Genomic DNA, 22,066 nt, shown 5'->3' with positions numbered 1-22,066 from the left:
TTGAACACCATATGGGTCCTTTCATTATTCAAGGGGAGACACTTACCAAACGAAGATCAATGTTTCTACCTTGTCATTCTAACATCGTTTTATAATGAAATATATAAATACAAGAAGTATATATAACATAAAGTGCAATTTAAAATATAGTGAAATGATCACCTTCCACCATCCAGTTAAAGCAACAGAAAAACCCATCACATTTGAAGGATTGTGTTCCCCTCTCTGACCACACCTCTCTCCATCCCTTATCAGAGGCAATTGCCATCTGAATTTGCCCTGCCCTTATTAAATCATAATTTTTATTTTGAGAAATTATAAAAATTCAGAAAGTACCAAGAATCCCTAACAAACACCTGTGTACAATAGTAGAGCATTGATCATTGTTAACAAGTTGTCCTGTTTGTTTCTCATTAAATAAAGTAATGAGGGCATTATGGATAAAGCTGGAGCTGTCTTTTAATTGCTGGCCAGCTCACTCCACTCCCAGGTGCTCAGTTGTATTTCTGCAGCAAGGTATTAGTGTATCCTCAAATGACAAGTATAAGGTCAGCCACTTAGCTGACACCAGGCCCCAGAGGGTACAGCAGAGATTCTCATGAGCACATACCTCCGAGAGAAAAATCAGCAGATATAAAAAGTAGCTGCAATCTAGCATGGCCCAATTACTTTATGGAATCATTGTCCTTAGTTGTGGAAAGGCCATTAGAAATCAGTTACAATGGAGGCCAGAGAGGCTGAGTGACTGATATGAAGTCACCAGCCAGGTATGTCAGGGCCTGGACTGAACCTGGGTCTCCCATCAAGCACTGAACTCAAGGTGAGCTCAGTTGTCAGCCGCGTGAATCGTCTGAATCATGACACACTTCACACTAGAATTTCCAAGATAAGTGAGTGGAACTGGGGACTGAGCTTCCTAGGAGTGGAAGATCAAGCAGAAAGCGCTTTCAGGTTGTTAGGAAACAGTTTTCAAATATCTGGGTCCACTTCCCTTGACAGGAAGTCCCTGCTGCTCGACATTACACGTCTTTCTTGGCTAACGATGGAGCTTCTAGCCATTTCTCTGAAGACAGCAGTGCTCACTGTCTAATCTATAACTGGAGGTGAAGGAGCTTCAACTACATTGAAGCCAAACATTGTTTACGTCTTCTTTTAAAAAGAAATTCTTACTTTTTGATGACATTATTTTCTTGTAATTCATTTCTGATCTAAATTGAAGTGATGGAAATATATATATATATATATATATACACACATATATATATATATATATATATTCCTAACCACCAGGAATATTGTTGAGTTCTAGTTCGTGGAGTTTCTACTGGAGTGATACTTACCAGTGGCCTGACTCAGCCATGCAAGGAAGTCCTACAAAGAGAGGTGTGAGAATAAAAGGAAACTGTTTGCCATATTCTTTCCAGGAGCAGACAATTGAGAGGCCTGGCCCATGTATGGGTTTGAACCACCTCAGGACTGAAGACGAGAGGCTCAGTTTCACTAACAATAAGAACAGTGACAAATTCCCTGCCCCATCAAAGCCCTATGGTCCTTATGCAGGTAGAGCCCTCATGTTGAATGTTTGCAAGCTGACTCTTCAATAAGACCATGAGCTACTTGAGACAGGAATTGGGTCTCTGTATAGTGTATCACATCTACCTCAATGCTCTGCTTAGAGGAAGTGTTTGAAAAATTTTGTGTGATAAATGATAATAATAATCCAGTTAAGATATACTGCCTTTGTTATGAAAAACCCTCCATCTCAAGGTGGAGCAGGTGAGTTGTGGTGTGCATTTTCCTTGTTCTGGACAAAGCAAAGCACTATGATACCAAAAGGGGCCAAAATCAACATGGGGGATTGTTTGCTTAGGAGGAGCGGGTGAGCTGGGTAGGGGAAGGCAGGAGGAGAGAAAGAACGCACGTGTGCTGCAGAAACCTTGAAGCAATCAAAGGCACAAATGCCTCTTTTTTATAAACACGGTGTGAGACAGATGTTTACCCAGGACAATCCAGAGTGTAAAAGCCAGCCAAAGCCGGAGAGATTCATGCTCCGCAAACAAGGGATTTCCTGGGGGAAGGAGTGGCAGGTAATGGGTTCTACAAATTTCTCCTCCTGATAACTACATCACAGACCTAGTCCAAAGAGACCGTTCCTTCCTATTGAAACCTTATTTAAATACTGCCGCCTATCTTGGGCGGAATCGCCTTTGTGTTGGCTGGCTTAGGCTATTCTCTCAAAGCTTTATGCAACACTCGAGGAAGAAATAGACAGCATGTCTCTGTGGGAGCAGGGGGCACACCTTTCAGGGAATTTTCTTCCCAAAATGCGTCAGTAGTCAGCACGTCCCAGTTCTGATCAGTGGCCTTCAAACAAGTAAAGGTTGTAGAGAAAACAAGAGCGGTGCCTCTTTAAAACAGCAAAAATACTGTTTGCACAGTGTGGATGCTTTTCAACACATTCATCGTTATGTGATTATTTAAATAAAACCACCACCATGATCAAGGAGACCAACACTGCGGTTGCCTTTGCAATTATTGCTATGTTGGTTCCCTCATGCTTATGTTCTCTCTCTGGATTATTTTCAGGCACAGCAAGGGGGTCAGGAATGGGATCAGGGATTTCAAACACTGGTCCACACATGGCCACAGTTTTCTGTGTGACTTTTGATGAATCAGCCACCCCTTTCTGGGCCTCAGTTTCCCCACCTCTAAAGAGACTGCATTAGATTAAATGAAACTTGATGCTCTGCCTGTTCTGAAATGCCAAGTTCTTTCTCTAGGAATGGGCACACATTTGTGCCCAGCTCTCCATTCGTATTCACATCTTACCAATACCTTTTTTTTTTTTTTTTTTTTTCTGGGAGGGAGGCAGGTCAGGATTTCTTGCATGAGGTCTTAAAACCAAGCAAATTCTACTGGTCCACTTTCCTCAACTAACTCAGTAAGCCATTCCTGTGTCAAATGTGACTGACTGCGTGAAACCAGCAAACTCCATGTAGTTCAGGCCTCAAGGCAAGAACTGGAGTATTTCATTTCAGATAGCTGAGATTGGCTTCTAGCACCTCCATGGTGTCTAGCCAGCCATTCTTGTCTCTGCAACCAGCCTGCACATCTCTTGGATTCAACTAGCATTTATTGGGCAGCTACTCTGTGCCACACACTGTGCTCAGCACTAGAAACGTAAAGAGAACAACATCAGGCCTCCTTGAGCTTACAGCCTCGTGCAAAAACAAGGTTCTAAACCAGAAATTCACCCCAATACAAGATCACACAATGTGATGGAGCCTTGGGATGGTGTCTTCAAAAACATTTTGTGAAAAGCTAAAAGTATTTCTCTCCCATACTTATTTCGGAAAGAGGGGTTGTGGTTGGCAGAAATGGCATTCAGGTCAGTGAGAGGCAGGACTGAGCCTTTGCTTGGAGAATGGCTAAACTTCCTTCCTCACTCCATGGGGGCCTTTTCACTTTCACACATACCTGAAAGATTCAGGAGCCCCTGCCCTTCAGGTGGGAGGGACCTGGGAGAAATAGCAACGGCCTCTGGACATTTCTGGCATTTTCCATGTGGTCTGCTGCCAAATGTAGTGTGTGGTTGGGATGGGAGGACTGAGTACAGCTAGCAAGGTGGTATCTGGAGGGCATAAACAGTGTTTGGGCATGGCCTAGAGTAGAGACCAAGGAGGCTGGGAGTCGGGGAGAGAAGGTTCTGCTTTGGGCAGCCCTGGGCAGGCTGGGTTATCTGGGAGGCAGAGCAGGAAATGGCCCCAGGGCAGAGTCAGATTTATTCACTGTCTGGGCTTGGTCCCAGCCGATCCTTTGCTCAGGCTTGGTAAATCCTCCGGTTCTGAAGTCATTTTTATTAGCGATTGCCTTTTTTTTTTTTTTTTTTTAAGCTTTGAAAATGTGGTTGGACGAAAATGAAATTTCAGATGTGTGTGTCTCAGCATTGATTTTTCTATTTGTAATAACACACCCCGGCATATCTCCTTTGATATCAAGAGGATAAAATGTCCCTAACAGCATGCTCTCCATTCTGGGGTAATGGATAAAGCCTGTTTATGAGATGTCATTTATTCCACAATAGACAGTAAATAAAAGCCATTTCAAGCTTGGGTTAAATCAAAGCTTGTTCAGGATTTCAGCAGATTTGCAAATCACCTCGGGGACCTTCATCAGTTGCAGTTGCTGTTTTCCTCCTTGCTATTGACTCTCTCCCTCTCTCTGCCAAGCCTCTTTCTATCCTTAGCTACCCTGAGCACCTGACTGATTTGGAAAAAGACAACTGGCCTGGTGAGAGACCTAGCATGACATTAAAAATTCCTTCCCTCAATTTGGGGAATAAAGGCTTTGAAAGACAGTAAGAAATTGAGGTTATATCAACAAAAGCCAGAATGGCAAAGGGAAGGAAAAAAAAGTCCGCAGGAAAATAAGATGCAAACCTGAATTGGAGAAAGCCTCTGAAAGGCGGTGGTGGCAGCAGCGGCAGCTCCTTTGAGTCATGTGCAGATTGTATTTCTTTCACTTCCTGGGACCCTGTGCACTGGAGGGAGGGGGAAGAGAAGGGAAGGGGCACCACCTGAGGTGTCCCTGCACTAACCCACGCTTTTGTCTTGCACATTCGAATTCCTATCCTCCGATCCGACCTGTAACCCCTACGAAGCCTGGCCTTTGGGACCCACTTAAGTCCCAGGAAGCCGGATGGCCTGTCCCCTTTCCCTGGTCCTTCACAGCATGTTATTTGGGGTCTTTGACACGTTTCATCTCACCTTACTTCTGCGTGTTCTGGAGAGTGAGTATTGGCCTCACAATTGAAGTGCAGATTCCTCTGAGGTTTGGGACAAACTTTTAAAGCTAGAAGAGTCAGTCCGGGGTCTCTAGACCAATTTTCTCTTCACTGCCGGAATCCCCTGCATGGCATCCTCAAAGACAGCAGCCCCTGCCTGCATGCCACCCAGAGTAGGGACTGCAGATATGGGAGTCCCTTGGTCTTGGAAATGTCTTCATCTATTAAGCTGAAATCTTCCATCCTGGAACGCCAGCTCCTCTTCAGATGCCATCCTGCCTCTCAGAGGCGGAGTGAGTGTGCCGAGTCCTAGCTCCTTACAGCAGCATTTTCCTAGGTGACCTTGGGCCTGTCTCATCTACCTCAACCACACTCCAGCCAGAGGGCTGATTTGGTTTCAGCTTATCACTTGGCCATGAGAATCAGTACCCCAACATTTCACTGGTTAGTGTAGACCAGAGAAGTGTGTTCAAATATTTCTGTCTTAGGATATTTTTCTCATCATTCCCATTGAATATTTACTGAGTAACAGTTTTGTAGAAAATAATATTCTAGGTCTGCGATAGGTTGTATTATTGCTCAAAATATTTACTGCCACCCCACTGCCCCCCGTTAGTCTGCCTTATGTGGGAGGATTATACATCCTTGTCCCTGTCAACCATGTGACCTGTCTGGCCATGAAATGTGAGCAGAAGTGTCAAAGTGCAGATGAACCGCTGAGATTCCATGGGCATCTCATCCACGTGAGTAAGAAACCTCTGTTATTAGAGGCCAGGTGTGGTGGCTCATGCCTGTAATCCCAGCACTTTGGGAGGCTGACGGGGGTGGATCACTTGAGGTCAGGAGTTCAAGACCAGCCTGGCTAACATGCGAAACCCCAACTCTACTAAAAAGACAAAAATTAGCTGGGTGTGGTGGCGCGGCCTGTAATCTCAGCTACTCAGGAGGCAGGGAGACAGGAGAGCAGGAGAATCGCTTGAATGCAGGAGGCAGAGGTTGCAGTGAGCTGTGATCGCACCACTGCACTCCAGCCTGGGAGACAGAGTGAGACTCTGTCTCAAAAAACAAACAAACAAACAAAAAACCTGTTATTAGTGAGTTTTAGTAACAGTGAAACCTCTGTTACTAGAAACACTTGGATCATCATAATTAGACTAAGCTGATGAAACAAGGTCCTGCAGGAAATTTCAAGAAATTCTGAGCACATTCTGTGATGTCAGGAAACTTACAGTCTAATTGAGGAGACCCTGTCCAGTGCCGAAAACATGGTGAAAATAGTAAATGCTTCAGGAACTCAAAGGAGGGAGAGGAGGAGGAGCTGGGTGATTCAGGGAGAACTTTCGGAGCATTAGCTCAAACCGGATGAGGCTCAGAAACTTCATCCACCTGCAGGACAGCCCTGCTGTCGTGGACTCAGAAGAGCTTGGGTATTCCTCAAGCTTTTTTTTGTTTGTTTTGTTTTTTTTTTGTGACAGTCTCTATCACCCAGGCTGGAGTGCAATGGTGCCATCTTGGCTCACTGCAACCTCCGCTACCCAGGTTAAGGTGATTCTCCTGCCTCAGCCTCCTGAGTAGCTGGGACTACAGGTGCCCACCACCAAGCCTGGCTAATTTTTGTATTTTTAGTAGAGACATGGTTTTGCCATGTTGGCCAGGCTTGTCTTGAATTCCTGGACCCAAGTGATCTGCCCACCTCAGCCTCCCAAAGTGTTGGGATTACAGGCATAAGCCACTGAGCCCTGCCTATTCCTCAAGCTCTTAATTCTAATTCCCTCACTTAAGGCTGAGCTAATGAGAGAGCACATTGCATGCACCTAGCATTGTTTCAGGCCTTGAATAACTTTTAATTCAGATAACTTGATAGCAGTGAATCGATGACATCAATAGTAATAGATAATTGAAATAGATGTGCCCTTTTCAGTCTTCTGAAATCAAATTGTGGGAGTAACTGTCTATGGTTCTGTATAAAACCAGTCAGACTGGGCGCGGTGGCACACGCCTGTAATCCCAGCACTTTGGGAGGCTGAGGCAGACGGATCACTGGAGATCAGGAGTTCAAGACCAGCCTAGCCAACATAGTGAAATCCCATCTCTACTAAAAATAAAAAAAAATTAATGAATTAGCCAGGCATGGTGGCACATGACTGTAACCCCAGCTACTCAGGAGGCTGAAGCAGGAGAATCACTTGAACCCGGGAGGCAGAGGTTGCAGTGAGCCGAGATGGTGTGAGCTAGACTCTGTCTCAACAGACAAACAAACAAAAACCAGTCTGGATAGGGGCTGGCTCCTAGAAGTGACCAGAAAGGTCCTCAGCAGCTGAAGCCACAGCTGTCCCTTTGTTCCCCCCTCCTCCCGGTCCTTATCTGTCTCATTTAATCAACTCAATAGCCTTTTGAGGGAGGTGCTGTTGTTATCCCCATTTTACAGATATAAATACTGAGTCTTAGAGTGGTTACAACTCTCACCAAGAAGGATGCACAATCAATCAGTAAGTGTCTGAGCCAGGACTAGGACAGTGTCCTGCCTGAATCCAGGGCTTTGCCCTTCACCATCCTCTGATGCCTACAGCAGTGCAGGCTCTGCCCCGTTGCCCCCTGAGAGGGCCAGGAAAGGGGTCTCCCTAGGGGAGCTGTGATGGCAGGGTCTGCAACTTGGCCATGAGGCTGAATCCCAAAGATGCTGCAGAATAAGCCAGTAGTTAGAGATGCTATAGGAATTATACAGGGAAAAAGCAGCAACGTGGAAGAGAGGAGGAAGAAAAGGGGAAGGAGAGACAAAAGGGAGGGGGAAGGCCCCCCAGGTGCCCTGGTGCCTGGAATACTTGCTCTGTGCCTCTGATTTCTCTCGAGTGGTGCCTGGGTGCGCTTTGTTACAGTTAAAGTTGTGTCAGTGGTTTCATTAGAACCCAGGCTTTGATTTATAACCCTCCCTGCAAAAATGTGCTCCTGGCTGAAAACTGGCATCCGAGGTCTTAGGCCAACAGAGCCATTTCCATAGAAGAGTTACAAGGCAAGGGCCAGGAGGGAGGTCCCTTTCTTGAGCCCAGCTTTCCAGCCAGAAATAAAAAGAAGGGGGTGGGGAGTTGTTTAGATTTCAGAAACAGCCTAGATTTCAGAAGGAGTGCTTAAAGGGTCAGTTTCTTCATCATATGCATGCAGAGACTTTTGTGAAAGTATCTAAAAACTGTTCACAGAAATGGTGCTTTGGAGTAACTCCATCTTGCAAACATCGTTATGAAGAATAATCAACAATAATAATGAAGATAATGATCATGGTAGTAAGACTTTCTTGGGGGATGATGCTTTAACTTTATCATGAAGCATCCACATGCATGGTCACACTAATACAGCAGCCCTGAGATAGTTGAGAAGAAATTATTATCCCTGTTTTGTGACAAAACTGAGACCCAAATCAGCTGAATGCTATGCTTAGAAGCACCGACCTCAGTTCAGTGGCCCTCCTGCCCTAGCGTGCCATCTGAACCAGGACTTCAATAAACAAAAAAGCAAAGCAGGTCCGTATACCAGCAGCTCATTTCAATTTTTTCCACTTTTATTTTAGAAGAATATGCATCACTGGAAACAGGTCCCATTTTAAGCCACATGAGGCTTGAGAAAAATAAATGTGAAAATAAAAGTGCTGTTTAATATGGGTATCATTATTACTATTATTATTGCAAAGAGCCTATTTGGAACTGCCTAAAAACCTAAAGACTGATTAATATTTTTAGAGCATCAGAAGGTATGCTTTTTTTCCCAGTATAAATTCTTCTTTCCCAAATGATTGAAAAATCATAATCATAATCATTATCATCATCATCATTCCTTCCACTAATTTATTGCTTCACACATAATGTCTCACGAATTAGCACTTTTGCTACTCAAGCATCCCCATTTAACAGATGAGGAGCTGGAGGCTCAAGTGCAAATAGCAAAATGAACGGGGCTTGGGACTGAAATTTGGATTTTCAACGAGCTTGCCACCTTACCACTCTGCCTCTTATCGCACATGCTTTGCTGGGCAAATGCTTTGAAGCCCAAAATTGCACCAGGTCAGAAATTAGAAATAGTTCACCATCAGGAATAGAGCTAATGTGGCCAAGGCAGTCACCATCAGGACAGACACTCCAATGACAGGCTCCTTGATGTCTCACCAGCACATTCACTGTGCATGGGATCCTCAGCCCTGTCTCAGTCCCTCCCGCTGGAGCCCTGTCCCGTAAAGGCCTGCCCCAGGGGCTGGGAGCCAGGCAGAGCTTCGTCCCTCCCACTGAGCAAGACTTGGGCTGTCACTGTGCTGTTATTTATGAGTCTCCCTTGCCCAATGAGTGGCCTCGAAGGGGCCCATCCTGGGCCTGCTGTCTGGCCAGACTTGTCACACGTCATTAGATGTTTGGTTGCCACTGACCCCTCTGCCATCTGGCTGAGTGGCCTCAGGGTGAGGAGAGGCAGGCAGCAGCTCCTCATGCAGCCCCCGAGTCTTTGTGGCACTCAGGACATGAAAGGGTTTCAGAACTGTTGTGCTAATCTACTGAGGGGAAGACAAAACTGGAAAATAATCTCTTAAAGAAAGGGACTGTATTTAGAGTTTCTCACTCTTGGCACTACTGCCATTCGGGGCCAGATAATTCTTTGTTGCCTGAGGCTGTCCTATGTATGGTAAGATGTTGAGCAGCATCCCTTGCCTCCTCCCTCTAGATGCCAGTGGCACCCCTGTCCCAGATGTGACAACCAAAAATGATGTCAGACATTGCTGAATTGTCCCCTGGGGGAGGAGAAACATCACCCCCTTTGAGAACTGCTGGGCAGCTCTAAAGGTAAGACAAATTGGGCAGTGAGTTACTGAGCTATGACCATGGCAGGCATGCATGTCCCCCGAACAATAACCATTTCTGGGACAGCATAAACAGATGGCAAATATTTTATGAACACCATGTTGCCTAATCATTACAACCATTTATTGTATCGTTGGAATTCCTGACCCCACTTTGCAGATGAGGAAACTGAAGTTTAGAGAGGGAAAGTGATTTTCTTGAGGCCTGAGAAGTGAGAGCTAAGCTAGGTTTAAAATCCAGTTTTGTTGTTGTTGTTGTTGTTGTTGTTTTGTTTTGTTTTTGTTTTTGAAGTCTCCTGCACATTGCTGCGGCCTTGTGTCCTTGTTCTCAGTGTAAGGGCTTGGCAAACATGGCATGTGGGGCCCTGAATGTTCTATGATTGCATACTGGACCTGCGGCAGAGGATGCTCATTTCGTGTCCTCCCGCTGTTTCCACTGTTACTCACGGCCTCTTTTTCCCCACAGCCCATCTTCCCCAGAGCTCCCCTTTCTGTGCCCTGGAGCAACCCCTTTGCACCATAACAACATCTGACCCACAGGACCCAGGGTGGTGGGAGAAAGTTAGAACCCCTCCTAGGGATGCTTACATTGTAAAAGATCCCTAGGGAGAAAAATCAAACCAGTGCACTCTATGACATTTCAGTCACTTTACTAGGTTGGTGTAGAGCTCGATGGGTGGGGTATTGTAGAGCCCTTTAAATCAGTCTATAAGCTAGGAGATTCCATCTCTATACAAGTGAAATATTTGAATTTTAAAATATAGGAAAGTGGTCAAGTGGTTGCTACTGCTATTTTAACAATTGCATGTAAGTCTTTAATTATAACTTGCCTTAAACCCTCTCTAGAAGTAAGTGGCAAATTTGTGAATATCTTCTGTGCTTATTAAGTAAAACAAGCCTATTCCCAGAGTGCCTGTCCCCAGATTTGTTTTGTAGAATCTGGAGTAGGCATTAAGTTATATATAAGCCAGTAAAGCGGTCCAACCACACATATAAATTGTACGACCCTGAATTCTTCTTGACCCCTTTCCCTGAATTGCATCCCCACTTGCTGTCTTGCAGGCCAAGAGATCCCCAGTTGGTTCTGCTCTGGTGCAAGTTGTGGCTAAGGGTCTGGCTGATGGACTCACCTAGATTGCTTGGGCTTCTTCCCTTCAATATGGGTGATTTATCTGAGTTTCAGGGTCCACCAGCAACTCTTGCCTCCCTGATGTTGTTAAACAAATCACTTCCTTTGCCAAATAATTAATTTGATGACATTTCTAATTTCTGCTTATCTTCCCTTCAGGACATGCAAACTTCATTTTATGACCCGTGTTCCAAAGGAACACATAGGCCAGAAAGGTCATTAGATGTACAGGGAGAGTCAGGAAGGCACAGAAGTTTGCACTGGAGGAATACTAGGAACCTGGCAGCTGGCAGCCTTTTCTGCTTTTTCCAATCCACATTATTCAAGACAAGGGTTTTTGTTGTGGTAAATCTATATTTGAGGTGAAAATTATTGCCAGCTGTATTTAGAAGGAAGGCTGAATGCACTTCCCAAAGCCAAAGAGGAGAAAGGACTATTCGTGGATTCCTGGATTGTATGAGCTATGTCATCTGGGCAGGCTGCAATGGGGACGAGGATTGTAGGCTAGGCTGGAGGTGGTGTGCTTACACAGATAGAGGGGAGAGAAGGTGCATTCAGGGCGAAGCCACAAGAGTAGACGGTGTTGGTCGGGGGCATAGGTACTAATGGGAGTATGTTTCAGGGGTGGTGTTTGGCTGTTAGATTTGATTGTGATCAGCTGGAAGGCTGTCACAAGTCCCGAATACCAGGTGAAGCAGTGGGAACTCTATCTGTGCTCCCGTCAGGAGAGGCAAAAGGCAAAGCCTACTTGAGCCCTTTCCCATCCCATAACCTCTGCTTGCCACGAGACCCCAAGATGCTGCAGCAACCAGAGGGGCTACCTGAATCATCAAATAAACATGTGATTTAATTAAGTAGAATTTTATAATTCATAATTGTGATATTTTTAAAATGTTTTAAGATGATGCTAGTAGCATCATCTTCTTGTGCTGTTTTGTATACAACTTCGTACACTTCCTCTTCATTTATTTGGATCCCAGCCTTGTGAAATGGAAGGAGATGAACAAGCATGTGTGGATGAGGCAGAAATGGTGGAAGTAACCAAAGCCCAGAGGGATGACACCACCTGCCCAAGACCACAAAGCCGGTCACCTGTGGGTCTTGGAACCTGTAGCAATTGCCTGTTACTTGAATGTCAAGCTTATAGGGACAGCCCCAGATGTTGCTAGAAGGCAGAATCCAGGAAGCTTTAGGCCGTGGTAGCTGTCACCGCCTATAGCCTTCGGTCCAGCTCCCTGGTAAAACAGACACCTGTGGGCACCCACAGCACCCTGGGTCTGGGAGGGGGGGACAGGTGGTCACGCGGAGCTGAAACCCCATCAGCGGAAACACTCCACATAAAAGGGAGCCAGGAATGCCAATTTCCATTTTCATTGGAGTGGCTGGTGCTTAGTAATCCAGAAGCTTTATTTAAGGGCTGACCTCTGACCGGGCCTGTCACTCCAGTGGCAGGTGCCTGATAGTCACTAGAAATCAATAGCCTGCATGAAGGTCACTTCCTAGAAAAACTGGGGCTATCAACGTGTCAGTTCCAATGAAAGATTATAACCAACCAGCAGAGAAGTTTATCTGTGGCTGAGAGCTTGTCTGAGCTGGGCTTGTTGTAGGCTGTATACATGCACGTGTGAGTACCTATGTGTGAGTGGGCAAGTGTGTATGCACGTAGAAAAGTGTGCATCTATGAAACAAAGGATGCATGCGCAGGAGAGAATGTGTGTGTGTGCTTTTGTGTGGATATGAATGTGCATGTGGGTGCAATCAGTGTGGATAGGTGAGCAGGTGTGTTTAAGTGCAGATGATAATGTGTGTAAGAGAGTTGTGCTTCTGTGTGTACATGCATTTTCAGGTAAGTTTATGTATGTGAGTTAGTGCTCACATGTGAACATGTCAGGCACACATGTATGTGCATATGTGTGGTTGGGTGTGCAGATGCCCATATGTTTGCGTATAAGGGAGTAAATGTGCATTTGATAGTATGCGTACATCTTACCTGGCCTAGAAGGCCTGAAATACTCTGGCCCCTGTCTACTCATCCAGTCTCACCCCCAGATCCTCTCCTCCCCTCCTTACTCCACACTGGTCCCTCACTGGGTTCCTTCCTCTTCCCTGGGGATATGAACCACATCCTCTCAGGGCGCTGGTACTTCAGGGCTTGCTGCTTCCACCAAGCAGTGTCTCTTTCTCTCTCGTCCTGTACTGCCCCTTCCCTACCATTTGGTTTTTAAATGAAATGCTGGCCTCTTAGAATTACATTCCCAGCCATCCTGAAGGTGTTCCTCCATGTGTTTCCTCCATGGAATTTACAACAACATGTGGGGATCTCAGTTCAGTGAGTTGTTTGTTGTCTGCCCCCTCACAGGCCCCCTTTCCATCTCTGTGTGGCTGAGCCCTCACTGAGGTATCCAGGGATCTCGCTCTTTGGCCTCTTTTCAGACAAGGACAATTTCATCTGCTGAGGAATTCTACACTAGTGCTGTGAACTTCACCTCTTTGGGCCTCAGTTTCCTCATGTGTAAAATGGCAATACCTGCCCTGTCTACACCACAGAATCAAATGAAATAAATACAGTAAAAACCTCTTGGAAAGCATGAACTGCCAGGGCCCTGTCACATATTTTCATTTGGTTAAGGGCTGTTACTACTCAGAAAGAGATGTGCAGAAATGGGTGTCAATGATAAGCCAAGGAATTCCAAACAGATCACAGAATGGTTTTTTCCCTGTCATTAATTCTACTTAGAGGCACTGGCAAATCCTGAGACCTTCTCAGGCCTATATCAGCCAGGATCTTCATTTACTGTCTGGATACCTGTTTCTGGAAGGCATCCTAATCTCTTCCTTTCATAAATGAGTCTGTCTAGGGAGAGTGAAGGGTATACTTCCCCTCAAAGAAAGAGAAAAGCAATATAAAGAATTAATCAATGCTACCCAAAGAAGATGGTTTGTTCCACGTAGTTGCCATGGGAACCTGGAGCTGTATACCAGGGCTGCCTGAGCTCTGTGTTAAGTGGCTCTAGACTATGATTTGGGAGCTGGAATCTTGTCTCCACCCTACCACTGCTGAGCTGTGGGACCTCCTGTCATCATTGCCTCACTTCTTGGGCCTCAATTTCCTCATGTATAATATTAAGGAATCTAAAAGATGATAGAGAATCTCTGGTCCCTTCCTGCTTTGCATAAGTAAAATTCCAAGTCATGTGTCCTATCTGGGTCTCAGCTTTTCTGTCTATTAAGCGGGAGTTGCTTCTTGTAAGTGGTTGAAGGGAAGGGGTAGAAAATGAGAGCCGGGGTCAAATGTAAGTTGTGTCTTCTGGCTTCCAGAATGGTATCTCCTCAGTAAGATAAAGCCTTATGAAATTAATTCTATAGGCACAAATTCCATTATTTTGTTCATTTATTCACCAAACCTGCAATGAGCAACTGCAGCATCATGGTGCCAGGCATGATGAAAGAAGCTGAGGGTTTGGAGGTGACAAAATGCAGCCTCTGCTTTCAAAAGCCCAGGGTCTCATGCAGGAGACAGGGAGATAGCTAATTTCAGAGCAAGGAGGGACAGGCTGTAACCAAGGTCAGTAATGAGTGAGTGACAGCACTTTTGAATCTCGCCTTCAGGGTCATCCCTAAGTGCAGAGTGAGGAGATGACCTACCCTTCTGCCCCGCAATGCCGTCCTACATCTGAAATTCTTCTTAAGGGCATGGTGGAAACCCTTAACTTGAGATGAGCCCAATACCAGCACTAACATATGAAACCATAGAGTTGACACTGGAGGAACCCCCAGGTTTCATTTGAGAGGACACTGGAGTTCAGGGTGGAAGAAAGGCCTGCCCAAGGTCACACAGCCCAGAGATCCTGGCCTGGGAGCCACAGCTGCTTTCTCTGCTCCACACTGGATTTAGAGGTTGGATTCCAGGCAGTTTCCCAGTTCCTAGTCCCACTGGGTGGGAAGTCAACACTCCGGTTCTCTCAATGATCTGAAATCACATGCAGAAATCCACTCCTTAGTCACAAAGAGAAGTTAGTGGAAGTGTGTTTTGTTCCTAGTCACCGTCCTGGACAGCTGTCAAGTGGAAAGCCTTCTGATTAACTCATATTATAATGTAAATGACTGCTAAGTTCCCTCCTGTGATAACTGCATACTGGATAGTGGTCAGGGAAGAAATCCTTCTTATTAATTCCCAGTAAGATGTGAACCACTGACAACTAGCTCTCCAATTGTATTGTCAAAGAGAGTGCCTGGAGGTTCAAAACGTTCGTAATTCCTTTCATTTGTTTGACAATTATAGTTTTAGAACTTTTGCTCAAATCTGGGTTTAGTCACTTAGGAGTTTTGACCTTATTAAAGTTATTTAACCTCCCTGAGCCTCAGTTACCTCACTGGGAAAATGAAGATCATAATTAGACCCCAAAATATCAGGTGAGAATTAACTGGGCTCACAGCATAGCCTCTGACTGATTATAGGTGCTTAATAAATGTTAGTTCCTTTTGAAAGATGGGAGTTGCCACCCATGGAGATTTTAAAACTTGCTCAAGAGCACTGCTGGTGAGAGTTGGGTCAGAAACAGCAGTTCAGAAGCTTCCAGTAGCGTTGCAAAGTCCCTCCTGGCAGGACATCAGCATTGGTCTCATTCATTGCTACATGTCTGAGGCCCATGGCTGGGTACTAGGGATATGGGCAGTATGGAGAAGCTGGTAGGCAGGGTACTTGAGAGTGGTGGCTGCATGGGAGTAGTCACAGAAAATCACTGCTCTGGCGGTCTTCAGCAGACTCCATCGCCGTGGCCAAGCTGGGGAGATGAGGGTGGTTTGAGGTGTGGGCAGAGGCAGAGGCAGAGGTGTGTGGCATTGTTGATGGGCCAGGTCAACTTGGATGGGGTCTCTTGGCATGCATCTCTCCCAGGGGATGTGAGAGTTGGCCTCTGTGGGGAAAGAGCTGGACTATCCATCACCTGTTTGCTCAGGGCACTGTGCCCTTGTGTGAAAGGCAGCTGATGGCCACAGGGCCTCTGCAGCCTCCAAACCTGGGAGACAAAGAGGGGAAGGCTGACTCCCTCTTGGTGAGGGGCCAACTTCTTCTAAGTCAAGGAGGCTGGGGCTGCCACCACCTGACATCAGCCATGGGGACTGGTTTACCCTGTCATGTCTTCAGAGGACTGGCCTCGGAAAGCAGCACGGCTGGAAATCCTGCTGTAAAGCACAGACTTCTGCCACGGAGTCCAAGTCTGTCCAGGTTTTCATGCAATGGGTTTGCTAAAAATGGGACCTATTGTTTTGTTACAGAAACCCGGGCTAAGGACTCACAGCAGACAAAAAGAAATTGATTTCATTATGAAAGTTAAACATGTCCATTGCAAAGGATATAGAAAATACAAGAAAAGTGAAATGTTAAAATCATGCACAGTGCCATCCCAAACTCTTACTAAAATTCTATATATTAGGTTGGTGCAAAAGTAACTGTGGTTTTGCCATTACTTTTAATGGCAAATTAAAAGTTTATTCCCTTTGACGCAATATTGGGACTCTAATTAAAAGTAATGGCAAACTCGCAAAACCTAATATTTTCTTCTACCATTTTTTCCACATACATTTTTGTAGATGTCATCTTAGTTTGTTTCCTGCCATTTTGTCACATGCATAAACATATTTTAAATTATTATAATATGCTTATATATTTCCTTTGTTTACTCTATTTTTCCCCCAACATTTTACTTTGAAAAATTGTAAACATGCAGCAAAGGTAAAAGAATTTTACAGGCGCCAGTCACAGTGGCTACGCCTGTAATCCCAGCATTTTGGGAGGCTGAGGCGGGTAGATCACGAGGTCAAGAGATCGAGACCATCCTGGCCAACAACCTGTCTCTACTAAAAATACAAAAATTGGCTGGGTGTGGTGGTGCGCACTTGTAGTCCCAGTTACTCAGGAGGCTGAGGCAGGAGAATAGGCAGGAGAATTGCAGTGAGCTGAGATCGCACCAGTGCACTCCATCCTGGTGATAGAGTGAGACTCCGTCTCAAACGAAAAAAAAAAAAAAAAAGAATTTTACAGGCAACACCATGTAGACTTAGCCATTATCACTTTTTCTTTCTATAGATAATTATTAAGGGTTCAATGTATGCTGGTCTCTTGTTAAGTGTAAGGATTCAGTGGTTGATAAAACAGAGTCCCCACCCTCATTAATCAGAGTATCTAGTGGGGAGGCAGACAGACAGACCATATACTTATTGTTACATAGGAAACATATCCAAGGTGAGTGGGGCCTGGGAGAAGGGCCACCTCAGGCTGACTGGTGTTCAGAATGAGACCTGAGCACCTTTTTGCTGGCAGGTAAGTTTTCTCTCTTTTCCTCTATAATATGTGGTCTTGATTCAACTTCTTAAAGTCCCAATATTGCATCAAAGGGAATGAACTTTTTAAAAACCGGGATACATGCTTTTTGCCAGGGTGTTTTCCAAAACAACTTGCATTGAAGTGTTGCATTCTGTCTGAAAGGTGATTGAAGGAATCCGTGCCTTCCCTTTGAGCTCTGTGTTGGAGCCAGGCTGCCCAGGTTTGAACCTGAGTTTTACTGCCTTATTCCCTAGGTACCCCTGGGAAAGTTACAGGAGTTCTGAACTACAACTTTCCTAATGTGTAAAACGGGCATTCACCAACACTCACTGATACCGTTGGGATGTTTATCCCCTCCAAATTTCATGTTGAAATGTGACCTCCAATGTCGGAGGTGGGCCTGGGGGGAGGTGTTTGGATCATGGGGGTGAATCCCTCATAAACGGCTTAGCGCCATTCCCTTGGTGATGAGTGAGTTCTTGCTCAGTTAGCTCACGAGAGATCTGGTTAAGAGTCTGGGGCCTCCCTCTCTGCTCTCCTGCTCCATTTCTTACCATTTAATGCACTGGCTCTCCCTTCACCTTCTGCCACAATTGTAAGCTTCCTGAGGCCTCACCAGAAGCCAAGCAGATGCTGGCACCATGCTTCCTGTACAGCCTGCAGAACCATGAGCCAATCAAACCTCTTTTCTTTATAAATTACCCAGCCTCGCATGGCGGCGGCACCTATAATCCCAGCTACTCAGGAGGCTGAGGTAGAAGAATCGCTTGAACCCAGGAGGCAGAGGTTGCAATGAGCTGAGATCCGCCATTGCACTCCAGCCTGGGCAACAAGAGCAAAACTCCATCTCAAAAAAAAAAAAAAAAAAAAAAAAAAAAAAAAAAAAAAAAAAAAAAAAAAATTACCCAGCCTCAGGTATTTCTTTATAGTGAGACAAAACAGACTAATACACTCACCTTGTAGAGTTGTTGTGAGGTTGAAATGAGTTAAGATTAAGTAACATCCACCTTACAGACTTGTTGTGAGGATGAAATGAGTTACTTTATAAATAGGGCTTAGAACAAAGGCCGGCACACAGGAGTGCTCTATCACCATTGCTACCTGTAGGATGAAAGCTCCAAGAGGACAGGGGTTTGTGCTCAACCTTCCATTTCCATGGTCATGGAGCCTGCTTAGCTGATAGACACTCAAGGGCAGGATATGAAAGCCCCTTGACTTGGGAGAGCCCCTGGTGCCACTTCCTGTGAAATAGAAATTGAACCCATGTGTATTAAAAGTGAAGATCCTATGTTATTTCCTCCAGCAGTGTTCAGAGTCCACCACCTCCATGCAAAGCCCATAGTCCTGTCCTAGGAGGACACTGAGCACACACAGAACTAGACTGTGATGGCAGAAAGCATTAGAGCAACCCCAGCCCTGCACCACATTAACCTCTCAGCCCACTTCCTGCCCCAGCCCTGCTGCGGTGGAAGGGAGAGAAGGAAGCAGGGGTGGAGGCAGGGAGGGCTTGCTGAGTGCTTTCTTTGTGCCAGTCCCTTCACATGTGCTTTCTGCTGCTGAATTACCTCCAACATCCTATGAGGATGCAGTGGCAGATGAGAAAACTGAGGCTCAGGGTGGCAAAATAACAGCAAGCCTTAATATGTCAGTAAGCACTCCCCTGTGGCAGACAGGAGAGAGGAGGAAAGAGAAAATGGCTTGTCTGGCCCACAGAAGAATACCAGAAACCAAACAGAGAGGTGGGGGACCTGCTGCCTGCTGGAGGAGAGACCCTGCCAGAGGTGGAGCAGAGACCCTGCACTACTGAAGAAGCTCACAGGAGAGGATGTGGCAGCTCCATCGGCCCTGGAAACCCAAGGCACGGGCAAGCACCAGAGAAACAGGCATGAGAGGCCACCTGGGGAACCTTGGCACCTAAAGCCCTCACTTTCTCTGGAGGTGTACACAGGTGAGCGGCAGGTACAATACCTGATTCCACCTAGATCTTTGGGCAAGGAAAGTCTGGTAGGGGTGAGCAACCACTGCGTCAGAGGCTCACTTAGTTCCTCCCAGCAAACTCACACAAATGCCACTCTTGGGCAGGGTTGGCAAACCTTTCTGGACTGTACCTCAGTTTAAGACACACTTCTCACACTGTGACCAACCACACATGTATATGTGTGCATGTGTGTGTGCATGTGTATGTGTGTACACAGACATAACTGAAATGAGCTTCCTGACACAATCCTTCACTTTACCAAGTGTGATGCATTCCAGTATTTTCCACCATTTGCTTCTATTCCTCTCCTCTCCACTCCTCCTCCTCTTCTTGGTCTCAGCCCATTAAACTGATTTCAGAATGCTGAAGTTTGATGTAGAAAACAGGTGCAACCAGGATAGAATCGAGAGTGTTGTGATGCTTTCAGATTGTGTGAGCTACACGGAGCTCAGAAAAGAGAGATTAGAACAGGCGAACAGGCTGCAGCAACCCAGGAAGGCTTTCGGCAGAGGAAGCAACTAGAGCTTGACCCAGAAAAGTGGCTGGCTCTGTTCAGTTTAACAGACTTTTTTAGATCTATGTGCCAGGCTCTGTACTTTTACGGACAGGTCAAGGTTGAATGGGGGAGGGGAAAGAAAGACGTTGAACACACAACTACATAAATAATTTAGTTATAGTTGTGGTAAGTAATGAAGATTAAAAAGTATACGATGCCATGAAATAGAATAAAAGGGGTCCTAATATAATCTTGGAGATCAGGGAAGGCTTCCTGAAGGAGGCAACATTTACAGGGACATCCAAGGATGAAGAGGAGTGAGCCAGAACCCAGAGGAAGACAATAGCTTTTTAAGCAAGGGCCCGGCACATTCAGGAGGCTATCTGGGGAGATTAGTGACATTTAGAGAACCATTTACCTTCCTTCTGCTAGAGCAGTCGGATCAAAATGCCAGAAACCTTGTCTTCTCATTCTTATGTCTCTATTACCTAGGTGGGTGCTCACTCAGTGTTTGTGGAGTCCATCACTTTCTGGATTTGGGTAAAGATGCCCTGTAGCTCATATACATCACTGCAATGCGCAACACAGGGAATGTCTGTAAACTCGGGGTGGATCCAGCTGATGGGACTCCCTCTAAGTATTATCATCAGAGTAAGTCGGGTCTGAAGACACGCTATCCACACAGCATTTACACATTCTCATTACCTGGGTCTGGTGACCATACGACCCAGCTTGCTCCGGACAGTCTCAGTTCACTCCTGTGGCTCCAGCATGATCCTGCCTCATTTCACTTTCAGACATGTCCCAGTTTGGACGATAAATTGTACGTGCATCTATAATAACTCTGGGCCACATAGAAATATCCTGGTAGCATGACAGATGTATCCAAAGGTGCCACATTGAAAACGGATGTTCTATTTAATGAGTTCCCAGTTCCTTGGGGGTTTTTAGCCCCTCAGTCACTACTGGAAAGTCTCCTCCCTTTCCAGAGTTGTCTCATTCCCTTTAAAGCCAACTTACTCTATTTCCACCTTGGCACACTTGAGTTCAGTGACAGGACAATATTCTTAAGTCTTCCCTTGGGCAGAAGGATGGCATGGGAAGAGGACAGGAATCTTGTGTTATCTGGATGCAAGTCCTGGTTCTGCCATTCCTGGTTCATCGACCCGAGTAAGTCCCTTCACCTGCCTGGACTTGCTGTTTCCCTTTGTTAAATGGAGATAATAAACACCCCATCCAGCTCCCTGTGTCACAAAGGTGAGGTGCTCTATATCAAGGCAAAGAGGAAACATTGGATGTCACAGAATGGGACCTCTGGCTATGATTTGGAGATACTGACAAGGGGGAAAGGTGGCATACTAATCAGGCTAATAATAATAATGCTTTGAAACACCAGGACCTTCCCCTAGGATGCTGTTCTCTGTGCAGGAGCCTGCGCGTTTCTGCCACCCAACAGTGACTGCCACAGCCAGGATTAAGCCAACTGTCAGCAAAGAAGGAGGAAGATAAACCCTGTGTGCAGACGGAACGGGGGATGTGTGGGCTGAGGGCACAAAATATTTCTCCAGCCACCGCAGGAAGCAGCAAGAATACAGAATTCTGGTTGCCTCTGACAATTTTTCCTTTTTTTTTTTTTTCTTTTTGGAAGCTGGAGATCCCTGTGCCAAGCCCTCAAAGCAGCCCCGACTTTCCGTGCAATAAAGCAGCAGTGAGAAAAGCTCAGAGTAATTAAGTGGCTGACGCACAGAAGAAGCCGTTACAAAGAATTGACTAAATTGCCCATTCATTAGCAGCTCGGCATGGAAGGAGAATTACAAATAGACGGCGGAGCCCGCAGTAATTCAATCTAACCTTGTACTTACAGAAAACAATGAGATAATGAACAGAAAAATTACCAGGCACATATTGTATTTTGTTAAAGGGGCGGGTGGGGGGGCCAGGGGGAGGTGGGGGGAGCGCAGGGACGGACTGGCACATGCAATGCTAATGGCCTCACTCAAGCTGAGCAAACGTTTCTCCAACACAATCATAGTTCTCAGTCTAAGGGCCTCTGGGGAGCTGAGATGAGGCAAGATCGCGAACAAAAAAATGTAATTTATAAGGCGTCTGTGGACTGGAATTTATCATCGGATCCGCTCGCCGCCGCTCAATTGATATGTAGTTGATTTCAAACAACACCCCCCAGGCGCCCAGAGGGAACATTTTTTAGATTTTACGCTTGGATATATCTGTTTAACTCGCCATTTACCAAAACAACGGCTGATGACAGCACAAACCAGTCACTCTGGAGAAAACACGCACACACGCTCTCATACACACGCTCTCGCCCGCGTGTGCGCGCGCGCACGCGCACACACACACGCACACACACACACACACACACACAGGCATTCAAGAGCAGCAGCAGCCATAGTAACGGCAGCAGACAAACCTGCTCAGCCCAGAGAAGATTGCTGTGAATCTGGAAACGGAGCAGGGAGGAAGAAAAAAAATACTGCCCAAAGACTGAGCCTTTCTCTGC

At 45.8% G+C, this 22,066-nt stretch overlaps 1 protein-coding gene and 1 long non-coding RNA gene across 9 annotated transcripts in view; one reads left to right on the top strand and one right to left on the bottom strand.

The window, feature by feature from the left end:
* Nucleotides 1-22,066, bottom strand: part of IER3IP1 (immediate early response 3 interacting protein 1) — a 1,095,035-nt gene that overhangs the window by 425,289 nt on the left and 647,680 nt on the right. The window lies entirely within an intron of this gene.
* On the top strand, nucleotides 1,425-21,436 carry LOC126941509 (uncharacterized). The gene is made up of 2 exons (XR_007721325.1): nucleotides 1,425-1,560; nucleotides 20,942-21,436. It is a non-coding gene; the product is annotated as an uncharacterized LOC126941509 (long non-coding RNA).

The sequence above is a fragment of the Macaca thibetana genome, chromosome 18 (genome assembly GCF_024542745.1).
Source record: "Macaca thibetana thibetana isolate TM-01 chromosome 18, ASM2454274v1, whole genome shotgun sequence".
NCBI classification, from domain to species: domain Eukaryota; kingdom Metazoa; phylum Chordata; class Mammalia; order Primates; family Cercopithecidae; genus Macaca; species Macaca thibetana.
This window is presented reverse-complemented; position numbering and strand designations above follow the sequence as displayed.